The sequence below is a fragment of the Leptopilina heterotoma genome, unplaced genomic scaffold (assembly GCF_015476425.1).
Source record: "Leptopilina heterotoma isolate Lh14 unplaced genomic scaffold, ASM1547642v1 Lhet_225, whole genome shotgun sequence".
NCBI lineage: Eukaryota > Metazoa > Arthropoda > Insecta > Hymenoptera > Figitidae > Leptopilina > Leptopilina heterotoma.
Window position 1 is genome coordinate 201,286 of NW_025110943.1, and position 12,582 is coordinate 213,867.

The 12,582-nt window shown below is 25.4% G+C and overlaps 1 protein-coding gene across 1 annotated transcript in view; it reads right to left on the bottom strand.

The window, feature by feature from the left end:
* LOC122502283 (tyrosine kinase receptor Cad96Ca) overlaps window positions 1-12,582 on the bottom strand; it is a 340,229-nt gene that overhangs the window by 171,216 nt on the left and 156,431 nt on the right. The window contains exon 4 of the mRNA XM_043612239.1: window positions 7,438-7,499. The gene's annotated coding sequence lies outside the window, so the exon portion shown is untranslated. The remainder of the gene's footprint in view (window positions 1-7,437; window positions 7,500-12,582) is intronic.

Sequence of the window (12,582 nt, forward strand, 5' to 3'; positions counted from 1 at the left end):
GGTTGTGATAATAGTTGATGGACTGTCCCCCTCTCCACTTTTTCAAAAGTGACGTGATTTATTAAGAAAGCGTTCGGGTGTGAATAATTCCTTTCAAGTTGGCTCAAATTGCTACCGAAATTTAGATCAAGTTGGTACCGAAATTCAGATCAATGTGTTGGCAATTTCGAACAATATATGATAAAAAATTAGATAAAATTGGATCCAAAAACCAAGTTGGTACCAAATTGTGTATATGAACATGGTTCAAATTAGATCAAATTGGTACCAAATTATATAAAAATAGTATCAAATTTGATAATAATTTTAATTTTTTTGTGCGTAAATTAATGTCTAATTACTTTAGTTAATCTTTTTTGAAAACAAGTGTTACAAAATTAAAAACTCCAGTCTGACCAAATTTGTTTTTACTACTGGAAATAATTAACTAAATTATACTTCTACAATTTTTCTCTGTAAATTATAATCTAATTATTCTAGATATATATATTTTTTTCAATACAAGAGTTTGGAAATATTCAACTTTGGTCTGATAAAAATTTGTTTTTACAACTGAAAATAATTGATGATGATAATTCTAATTGATTGACATTAAACCCTAGTCTGATCAAAATTGTTTTTACTACTGAAAATAATTGACAATTATAATTCTTAATTTTTTATTGTATAAATTAACGTTTAAAAAATTTTGATAATATATTTTTTTTTTTCAATAATACAAGTGTTTGAAAATAAAAAACCCTAGTCTGACGAAAATTGTTTTTACTACTGAAAATAATCAACTACTCGCAATCCTAATATTCTTTTAAAATTTAAATTCTAATTATTTTGGATAATTTATTTTTATCAATAAAAGAAGAGTTGAAAAAATAAGTTCTTGTCTGATCAAAATTATTTTTACTACTGAAAGTAATCGTTAATTCTAATTTATAATTATTTTAAGTAATAATAATTAATTGAAAATGGTACCAATAATTATTTATATGAACATGCTTCAAATTAGATCAAATTGGTACCAAAGAATATCAATATGAAATTAAATTGAACAAAGATGGTATCAAATTATATCAAAATGGTATCAAACTATCCTTATCAAAATGGTATTAAATTTGATCAAATACCTAATTATATAAAAATGGTATCAATTTGGATAATAATTTTAACTTTTTATGAGTAAATTAATGTCTAATTACTTTAGATAACATTTTTTTTAAAATAAAACAAATGTTACGAAATTGAAAACTCTAGTCTGACCAAATTTGTTTTTACTACTGAAAATAATTGATGATTATAATTCTAATTGATTGACGTTGAACCCTAGTCTGATCAAAATTTCTTTGTGTAAATTAACGTCTAATTACTTTAGAAACTATCATTTAAAAAAAACAAGTGTTTAAGAATAAAAACCCATAGTATGACTATATTTTTTTACTATTGAAAATAATTAACTAATTGTAATTCTAATTTTTTTTTTAAAATTTAAATTCTAATTATTTTGGATAATTTTTTTTTATTAATAAAAGAAGAGTTAGAAAAAAATAACCTCTTGTCTGACCAAAATTATTCTTACTACTGAAAATAATTTTTTGTTCTAATTTATAATTATTTTTAAAAGTAATAATTAATTTAAAATCGTACCAAAATATCCTAATTAAAATTGTATCAAATTGAATCAAATTCGTACTAAATTATATAAAAATGGTATCAAATTGAATAAAGATGGTACTAAATCATATAAAATGGTATTGAATCGGATCAAGTTGGTACCAAATTACATGAAATTGGATCAAGTTGATACCGAATTATATGAAAATTGTACCAATTATTTATTAGAAAATTAAGTTCTTGTCTGACCAAAATTATTGTTACTACTGAAAATAATCGTTAATTCTATGTATAATTATTTTAAATAGTAATAATTGATTAAAAATTGTTCCAAATTATTCTAATCAAAATGGTATCAAATTGTATCGAACTGGATCGAATTGGTACCAAATTATAGCAAAATTATATTAACTAAATCAAGTTGGAACCAAATAATATCAAAATCTTATCAAATTGGATCTGGTTGGTACCGAATTATATGAGAATAGTACCAATTAGATCAAATTGGTACCAAATTATAGCAAAATGGTATCAACTAAATCAAGTTCAAACCAAATAATATCAAAATGTCATCAAATTGGATCAAGATGGTACCAAATTCTATTTTCTACCAAATTCTAATGTCTAATTACTTTAGATAATATTTTTTTTAAATAAAACAAATGTTACAAAATTAAAAAATCTGATCTGACCAAATTGGTTTTTACTACTGAAAATAATTGATAAAAAAAAATAATATATATAAAAAAAAAAATAAAAAAAATAAAAATATAAAAATAGGTTGAAATTCGATCAAGTACCAAATTACATGAAAATGGCACAAATCACATTAAATCACAGTATTTTCTATTCACAGTATTTTTTAGTGTAGTATTTATATTAATAAACAGAAAAAAATGTATTTAATCATACATTTAGAAAGAAAACTATTAATAAAAATAAAATTCATTAATAAGCAAGAGGTGAGGTGTAAAAAAAAAAATTCCCAATCGAGTCTCGTAACGAGTGAATTCTTGATACAGACATCATTAAAAGAGAAAAAAAGAGACAAGTATCTCTCTTCCTTTTTTTCTATACTCAAAGATCATTAAACAACGCCCTTTATGTCTCGCGTCCGTAACTTTAAAGACACATACGAGCAGTATAAATGTCCTGGCAGTAAAACCTGTACACAGGCACCTTCATCTCTCTCGCTCGACACTAGTTTGCACGAGAAGAAGAAAATTCGCGTCGAGACAAAGACAGAGCTAAAGCGATAATGGAAGAAGAAAAAAGAAAGAAATTTCTTTTCTTTTTCTCCTTCTTTCTCTTTTCTCCTTTTTAAAAAGAAGAAAGAGAAAAGGGAAGAGAAAGAAAGAGAAAAACAGAAAAGACAGAAAGAGAGAAATGAGAGAAAACGAGAATAGACAGGAAGAGAGAAAAAGAGAAAAGACAGAAAGAGAGAAAAGACAAAAGACAAAAAGAGAGAAGAGAGAGAAAAAGAGAAAAAAAAGAAAGAGAGAATGAGAAGGAGACAGAGAATTTAAAATGAAGAGAAGGGTAAACACACATGCAAGCGTTTCGACGTTAAGATGAAGTGAAGAAATACACACACATTCATATATATGTGAGTACGCAAACAAATTCAAATCCCCAACACAAATGAGAAAATTGAACCAAATACATGTACAGGATGGCGGCCACACAAATGTGAAAATTGAACTCACACCCACACGTGCACATGAGGAATGTTAAAAAATTCTGCCAAACTGTGTGGGTAGGTCACCGATAGGAGGATTCAAATTCACACACTGGGGAGAAAAATGGTATGTAGATGTGGAAATACAGAGAGAGAGAGAGAGAAAAGTGTTCGGTCCCTAGCACAAATACAAACGCAGTGCGTTAGGTAGGTACCCCCTACACATGTAGGAGATTACATTGGATAGGATTGGCAGGTCTGATCAATATTCGATTTTTGAAATATCTCCCCACCAGTAGTCTCGACCGACCCCAGTCCCGACATTGCCCTCCGTCAGGTTCACCCCCCTCGCTCTCTCTCTCTCTCTCTCTTTCTCTCTTGCAACTCTTCAGCCACCCATCTTCACCCCTCTCCATCGCCCACTAGCACGTTTCTCCAAAGCTCAATACTCCATTTGTATTTTTAAACTGGAATCCCCATGTACATACCTATGTACGAATGCTCTCCTCTCTCTCTCTTTTCCAACCCCTGGTCCTCGCGCATCACCAACCATCGCACCATTCGTACCAACATTGGCATAGCTATCGCCATCGCAATCACCATCACCATTACCATCATCCTCTCTCTCCTTCCCTTTTCTACTTTCTTGTCACTGAAACTTTCTTCTTTCTCCTCTTCTTTTTATCTCTTTAGTTGGACGTTCATGTTCTCCATTACACAATGGTAATGCGGTAGCACACTCTCTTGTTAGGTGAAAAATTAAAAGCCACTTGACGATATCAGAGAAAATGATTTTTGAGATTTAAGTTTTTCTTCTGCTTCAAGGAAAAAAAAAAAGGAAACAGGGAGATCGTAGAAAAAAAGGTGGTATTAATTTTCTTGCGGGTAATATTAATTTTTAACCAATGCAGGGCTCGAATCAGTAAAAAAATTAAAAAATATTTTAAATACTGACTTTCCGGAGCAAAAATGAAAAATTACCATTTATGGACCATTTACGGATCAATTAGTGACAAAAATTTAACCATTCCTAGTCAAATAAGAGAAAATTTTACTTAAAACTAAAAATTAATTTTTTTAAAACTATAAAACATGAAGAAATCGTTCGCTCCGAGTCGAAGACTCGGAGTAATCGATTCTTCTTGTTTTATAATAATTAAAGATGGTAAATTGATAAAATTGGTATTTTCAATATCAATAAAAAAGAGTTGAAAAAAATAAGTTCTTGTCTGACCAAAATTATTGTTACTACTGAAAATAATTCTTAATTCTAATGTATAATTTTTTTTGGTAGTAATAATTAATTCAAAATGGTATCAAACTGGATCAAATTGTATAATAATTTAAATTTTTTGTGAGTAAATTAATGTCTAATTACTTTAGTTAATCTTTTTTTAAAACAAGTGTTACAAAATTAAAAAGTCTAGTCTGACCAAATTTGTTTCTACTACTGAAAATAATTAATTATAATTCTATAATTTTCTTCTGTAAATTAAAATCTAATTATTCTGGTACAAATTTTTTGTTTTTCAATGAAACAAGTGTTTGATAATGAAAACCTCTAGTCAGACCAAAATTTGTTTTTTACTACTGAAAATAATTAACTGATTGCAATTATAATATTTTTGTTTAATTAAAATTCTAATTATTTTGGATAATTTATTTTTATCAATAAAAGAAAAGTTGAAAATTATAAGTTCTTGTCTGACCAAAATTTATTGTTACTACTGAAAATATTGTATGTACTTTTTCAAAATTCTTTTTATCATTTCAATTCAATTATTATTTTTTTAATAAATTTAACTTTATTATTAAATAAAGTTAACTTCTTTCAAATTTAATATTATTTTTAAAAATTTTTAACTAAAATTCTTTCTTAAAGCAATTAATTTTCGAAAAAAATTCTTTGACAATTTTCAAATCCATTTGTTTACAACATTCAATTTTACGAAATTTCAATTATTCGTAAATTCTTCAATTAAATATACATTTGAAAATAAAAACTTTAAATAATATAAAAAAAATCAATTAAACTTTTTCAAAAACATAAATTTCAAAATTCAATTATTTCTAAAATTTCTATAAATTTAATATTCAATTATTGTCTAAAATTTTAAGTGAAATTCCTTTTCAAATCAATTTTTATTAGAAAATTATACTGGAATTCAATTATTTAATTACAGAAATAAATAATTTATTGAATAATTGAATGTTTTTTAAAAGTCAAATCTCATAGATAATTTTATCAACAAATTTTTAAATAATTAAATTCTTTCTACGAATTTTAAGAAAAAATTTTAAAAATCATTAGATACATTTTTCGAGAAATTTGATTAAAATTGTATTAAGAATAATTGAAATTCCGCGATGAGTTTCGCTATTTGTGAAAATAATTGAATCCCTGTAAAAATGTTATTCTTCATGAAAATAATTGAATTATTGCGAAAAAATTTATATAAAAAAAAATTGTAAATAATTGAATTTCTGTGAAGTTTTTATTATTTAGAAAAATAATTAATTTTATGTTAAATAATGGAATTCTTTGAGAAAATTTTATATGAAAATAGTAGATATTGAAAATCATTGAATTGTAGAAAATTTATGAAAATAGTTAAAATTTTGCCAATTTTTAAAATTAAACCTTTTCTAAATTCAATGATGTCTAAAAATTGATCCTAAAATGCTCTTAGTATTCAATTTATTAAGTAAAATTTTAACTGAAATTTATTTTTATGAAATGAAAATAAATTTTTATTAGAAATTTATACTAGAATTCAATTATTTAAATACAAAAATAAATAATTTATTAATTGAATGGTCGTAAAAAATGTTATCAAATAAATTTTTATATAAGTGAATTCTCTCGATGAATTTTAACAAAATTTTTTTAAACTAATTACATTTTTTAAGATTAAAAATAATTGAAATTCTCCGAAAAGTTTTATTATTTGTAAAAATAATTGAATTTCTAAGAAGAATTTTATTATTTTTGAAAATAATTAAATTTCTGCAAATAATTTGTAGTGCAAAAAAATAATTTACTAGAATTGAATGTTTCTTAAAATTCAAATCTTATAAATAATATTATCAAAAAGTTTTTAAATAATTGAATTCTTTCGACGAATTTTAATGTAATTTTTAGGAATAATTACATTTTTCGAGGAATTTGATTAAAATTGTATATTAAAAATAATTGAAATTCTGCAATGAGTTTTATTATTTATGAAAATAATTGAATTCCTATAAACAACATTTTATTATTTACGAAAATAATTGAATCCCTATAAAAATTTCATTATTCATGAAAATAATTGAATTATTGCGAGAAATTTATAAAAGAAATTTGTAAATAATTGAATTCCTGTGAAATTTTTCTTATTTTATGAAAATAATTAATAATGTTTGACAAGAATTTCATTAAAATTTTTGAAAATAATTGAAATTTGGAGAAGAATTTTATTATTTTTAAAAATAATTGAAATTTTGATGAGAATTTTTTTTTTTAATTTTTGAACGTAGGAGAAAAAAAGGAGGGAAAGAGGGACACAGCGAAAGAAGAAGAGAGAGAGACCGAGAGGAAGAAAAAAAGAGGAAGAGAGGAAGAGAGGGGATGGAATGCTACTTGGAGGGTTGAAAAATTGTGGTTATATGATGGATGAAGTGAATTTAGTGTGGGATTTAACATCCCAGTGGGAAATTATGCAGTGATAATAATCGGCTTCAAAAAGTTAGATAACTCGCAATTAAATATCGAAAGAAAAAAAACAAAATGTCAAAGTAAAAAAGAAAAAATTATTCTTCCTTATTTCTTTATATATAAAAATAAAAGAAAGAAAAGAAAACTAATGGTAAAAACTGCAAATATTGACAAAATAATGGATTTCCGTTTATTAGGATTCAATCTTATGGATGAGCTAATAGAGTGAGAGCTAATATTGACAAAATTAACCCCCCCCCCTCTCTCTCTATCATCTCCGAACTATTATTTCCTTTATCGTAAAATCATCGACTAAATGTAACTCTATTCTCTTTTAATCGGAATTATGGGTAAATAGAGTTTAGTTGATAGAAAAAAATAAAACTGATTTAAAAAAAAGGTTCTCCCTGTCATCGTAAAATTTTTTTACATATATTAGATTTATTTTTTTATTTACCTTTAGGAATGTAGCTGGACCCTCCTTCCCTCTTGAATATTTATGTGATTTATGGACGAACCCTAAAAATAATAATAATAATATTTAATAATAAGGTAAAGTGTTATATTTATTATATTGTAATATAATTAATATGTAAAGTATTATATTTATTACATTGTTACATAATTATAATGTAAAGTATTATATTCATTATATTGTAATTTGTAATATAGTTATAATAGTAAAAGTGATAACAAAATATCATGAATGTTATAATATTAGGAATTATTAACCTGTAATTAGAATAGAAAGGTAAGGAACGTTTAGAAAAAAGCTTTTTTGAAGTCTGACCAAAATGGATATTACTACTGAAAAATCTGAAAATAATTAAAAATTTACATATTTAATTATTTATTATTATTTTAAGAATAAATTTATTTATTTATTTTAAGAATTAATTTTGTTTAGAAACTTTTTTTCAGTAGTAACATTAAATTTTAGTCAGACAAACTATTCTTGGGCAATTCTTGTCTGACTAATGTTAAATACTACTACTTGAAAGAAATAATTAACAATTTATTATTATTTATTATTTTAAACAAATACGATTAATTCTGCTTAGGCAAAAGTTGGGAGTAAAAATAATTACGTCTGACAACAATTGACTCTACTACTTAGAAAATTTATTTAATAGGAAATTACAATTAAGTGAAAATTATTTTCAGTAGTTGCATTAGTTTTGGTCAGACAAACTTTTTTCTAATGTTCAACTTCTGAAAAAGTGACACAAGCACTTTAAATAATTGATTGTAATTAATTATAAATTGTTCTTTATTATTAACTACTAAATATTTTAAGTAGTACAGCATCAATTTTGGCCAGCCAAAAAAATTACTCTTCAACTTTTGACGCACAAAAAAAGTTGAAATTTGTAATTCTAAAATTTCCCTCTGTAAATTAAAATCTATAATTATTGTGAATTCATTTTTTTCAATAAAACAAGAATTTGAAAATATACTCTAGTCTGATAAAAATTGTTTGTACTACTAAAAATAATTGACATTGAACTCTAGTCTGATCAAAATTGTTTTTACTACTGAAAATAATTGATAACTATAATTCTAAATTTGTTTTTGTGTAAAGTAACGTCTATTAGTAATTACTTTAGAAAATATATTTTTTCTTAATAAAACAAGTGTTTGAAAATAAAAAGCTCAAGTCTGACCAAATTTGCTTTTACTACTGAAAATAAATAATTGCAACTCTAATATTTTAAAAAAATTCTAACTATTTTAAATTCTAACCAATTTGGACAATTTATTTTTTATCAATAAAAGAAGAGTTGAAAAAAATAAGTTCTTGTCTGATCAACATTTTTTTTTACTACTGAAAATAATCGTTAATTCTAATTTATAATTATTTTAAGTAGTAATACAGTAATTTTAGTCAGACAAAAATTATTTCCCAAAAAATTCCTTTTCTTTAAAATAATACAACTAGTTAACAGAATTATTAATTAGAAATTAGTATTAAATCCACTGTGAATGATTAATAATTAATTGTTTTAAGTAGTAACAGAAGGATTAGTCAGACAAGATTTCATTTAATAAAAAATATTTATACCGAATATTTAATCATTTGAGCGATTTATTAAATAATTATAATATATATTACATAACAAATTATATATTAACAGTCACAGATTTTCTAAGGATATCAAATTGAAACATAAAACGAATAAAAACGTTGCTTCGCAACATTTTTGCATCGTTTTTTGTCTCAATTTGATAATCCTTAGAAAATGAGGAAATATTTGAAAAAATAATTTTTGTCTGACTGGAATTAATGTATTGCTACATAAAATAGTTATAAATTAGAATTAACAATTATTTTCAGTAGTAAGAATAATTTTGGTCAGACATGAGGTTATTTTTTTTCTAACTCTTCTTTTAGTGATAAAAATAAATTATTCACAATAATTAGAATTTAAATAACAAAAAATATTAGAATTAAATTAAAAATTAAATAAGTTAGAAAATAATATAATAATAGTTGCAACTGAAAAATTGCTTTCAAATATTTATTTTTGGCATTCATGTTTTTATCATGTCTTTTTTCAAGGATTTTCAAGAATTAATTATGGAAAATATTTTTTTTTAATTATTGTCTGGTATTGGTACTTTTATTGATAAAAAGAAATTGTTCAAAATAATTAGAATTTAAATAACAAAAAATATTACAATTAAATTAAAAATTAAATATAGTTATAAAATAATGTAATAATAATTTAGATTGATAAAGCAATTATTACCAACAGACAATTAATATCAATTTAACTAAATAGTAAATAATTCGAAAATATAAAAAAGGCAATTAATATCAATATTAAATAATAATAAATAATAATTCGAAAATAAAAAAAAAAACAAAAGGAAAAAAATAAAAATGAGGACGTCAATTTTTTTTTAATTATCTCTAAAAAATGTGTGTGTGTGTGTGTCTGTTCGAATCCTATTACTATTTTAGACATGGACATTCGCTTCGAAAGTGGACATTCAGGATTCATCGGAATTTTATGGAAAGTAGGAAAGAATACTCGTACGTGGTGATGCGCACGAATAAATTCTTTCCGCCATATGCATTCGTCCGAGACGCGCAGTTATCCTTGTCATTTTGTACGTGTGCATTTTGAGTTCGAACTTGGATAGTGTTGACAGGAAGATTGGGGGGTAAGGGGGGGGGCGATAGTGATGGGGTAAAATGGTTACAAGAAATTGGGCATACAGGACGAAGGTGGGGGGAGAGTGTCACGCGAAATATTATTCTCTCTCTCTCTCTACTTTTCTCTTTCTTTCTCTCTCTCTCCTTCTATTTTTTTCTCTCTTTCTTTTCTTTTATTTTTTCTATCTATCTTTCTTTCCTTCTATTTTTTTTCTCTCTTTTTCTTTACTTATATTTTCTTTATCTCTCTTTCTCTCCCTCGATTCTTTCTTTCTTTCTTTCTATCCTTCTATTTTTTCTCTCTTTTTCTCTCTCTCTCTCTTTCTTTCCTTCTATTTTCTCTGTCTTTCTCTCTCTCTCTCTCTCTCTCTTCGACATTTGGTTACACCAAAAGTTTATTTCTTTTTCTACTCTTCCACTTCCTTTCACGTATTCGCCCTCTCCCCCCCCCCCCTCTCTCCTTCAATCCCACCCACAATGGTTCCCTACGAACACCCTCTCCATCACTCCTTGAGGAATTGGAATTTCTCTCGCGGATAAAATTCCCTCGTGAGGAAATCACGTGACGCTTATGTAAGTACTAGGCACGCGTGCCACCTGCGAATGTGACAGTGCCTCCGATCGATAACTGACGGTTAACCTTTCTTGCATCTCAAGATAGAGAATTTTCTTCTATATAAAGAAACTTCGAAATCTTCTATTGCATATAATGAAACTTAATTTTTTTCCTCTCTCTCTCTCTCTCTCTCTCTCTCTCTCTCTCTCTCTCTCTCTCTCATACTCTCTTACTCTTATTTTCTTAACGAAAATCAGTAGAAGAAATCAGTAGTATAGTCAGACATACAATTATAAATTCGAAATTATAGCTATTTCTCTTTTTTTAAAATTAAAATCAGTAGTAAAAGTCGTGTCTTGTCAGACGGATTTTTTTTTAATATAATTAGACATTAAACGACTTTTATAAATTTTTTTATTTTTTAGTACGAGACAATTCTTTGTATTTTTTTCGTAGAGAATTTTATTTCAGTAGTAAAAGAGTAGATTTAATCAGACGAGAAATAACAATTATTGATATAGACGGAGAATTTTATGTAAGTTTTAGGTTTAGAAATTTTTCAGTAGTAAAAGAGTATATACGGTCAGACGACGAGCATAGTAATAATTTCGAATTATTAATACAGACGAGATTTTTCTTTTAATTTTAGGATTTTTAGTAGTAAAAGAGTATATAAGGTCAGACGAGGAATAAACATTAATAAAACAGACAGAGAATTTTATGTAAATTTTTAACTTAAAAATTTTTCAGTAGTAAAAGATGATATACGGTCAGACGACGAGTAATAATTTCCAATTATTAATACAGACGAGATTTTTTTTTAATTTCAGGGTTTTCAGTAGTAAAAGAGTAGGTACGGTCAGACAATAAGTAGAAAACTTTCAATTACCAATACATACGAGTTTTTACATTCTTTTTCGTTTGAAATGTTCCAGTAGTAAAAGAGTAAAACATAGTCAGACAATTGAGATATAAGTTAATAATTATTATTAAATACGAGATTTAATGTCAATTTTTTCCTCTGAGTATTATTTCAGTAGTAAAACAGTAGATTCAGTCAGACAGTGAATAAAAATTAACTATCTATTAATACAGACGAGAAAATTCAATCTCAAGTCACTTTCAGTAGTAAAAGACCGGTTATAGCAAGACTATAGGAAAATGTTATTTCTCTAAATTAATTCTATTAATTTAAATAGAATTTCACATTTAATTGTATTAATTTAAATTTTAAATATAATTAAATAATTTGAAATTTCATTAAAAATATACAAAAAGGTTCGTTAATATTTACAAGTGGAAAAAAAATCCATCGACAGCGATCAAAATTCTTTTTTTTTTTCTTTCTTTCTGAATATTCGAACGAGTAGTAAAGAAATTTTTATCGTCAGACAAACAAATCTTATAGCATTTTCTTCGATAACAAATATTCGTAAATTTTAAATCCCCTTGGTGTTTGCCAGTAGTAGAAAATGGCATTCACCGCCGGACAAACTGTTTACCTAGTGGAATTGCCAGTGGTGACAGGCAATCACAGTCAGAAAAATTTCATATTTCAAAAATACAATTCTAAAACAATTTTAAGCACCCTTAGAATAAAAATTCACAATTCTGAATAGTGTGCTTCCTTTTATTTTTCATTTTTCTTTGGAAAAATATATTTTCTTCGCCGAGACAATGTGAATGAACTAAACTATCTGAATTAATTTACCCTTTTGGTTTTTTTTCAAAGACATTAAAAATTAAAGGAAAAATAATTTTTGAAAAATTCACTCTGAGCTGGAAATCAGCAAATTTTTTTAAGTAGAAACGGAAATTATGGTCAGACAACAGTAGCGATTTGTCTTTTTGTCTTTGGAAATACTAGTTTACAGGTATTTTAAATT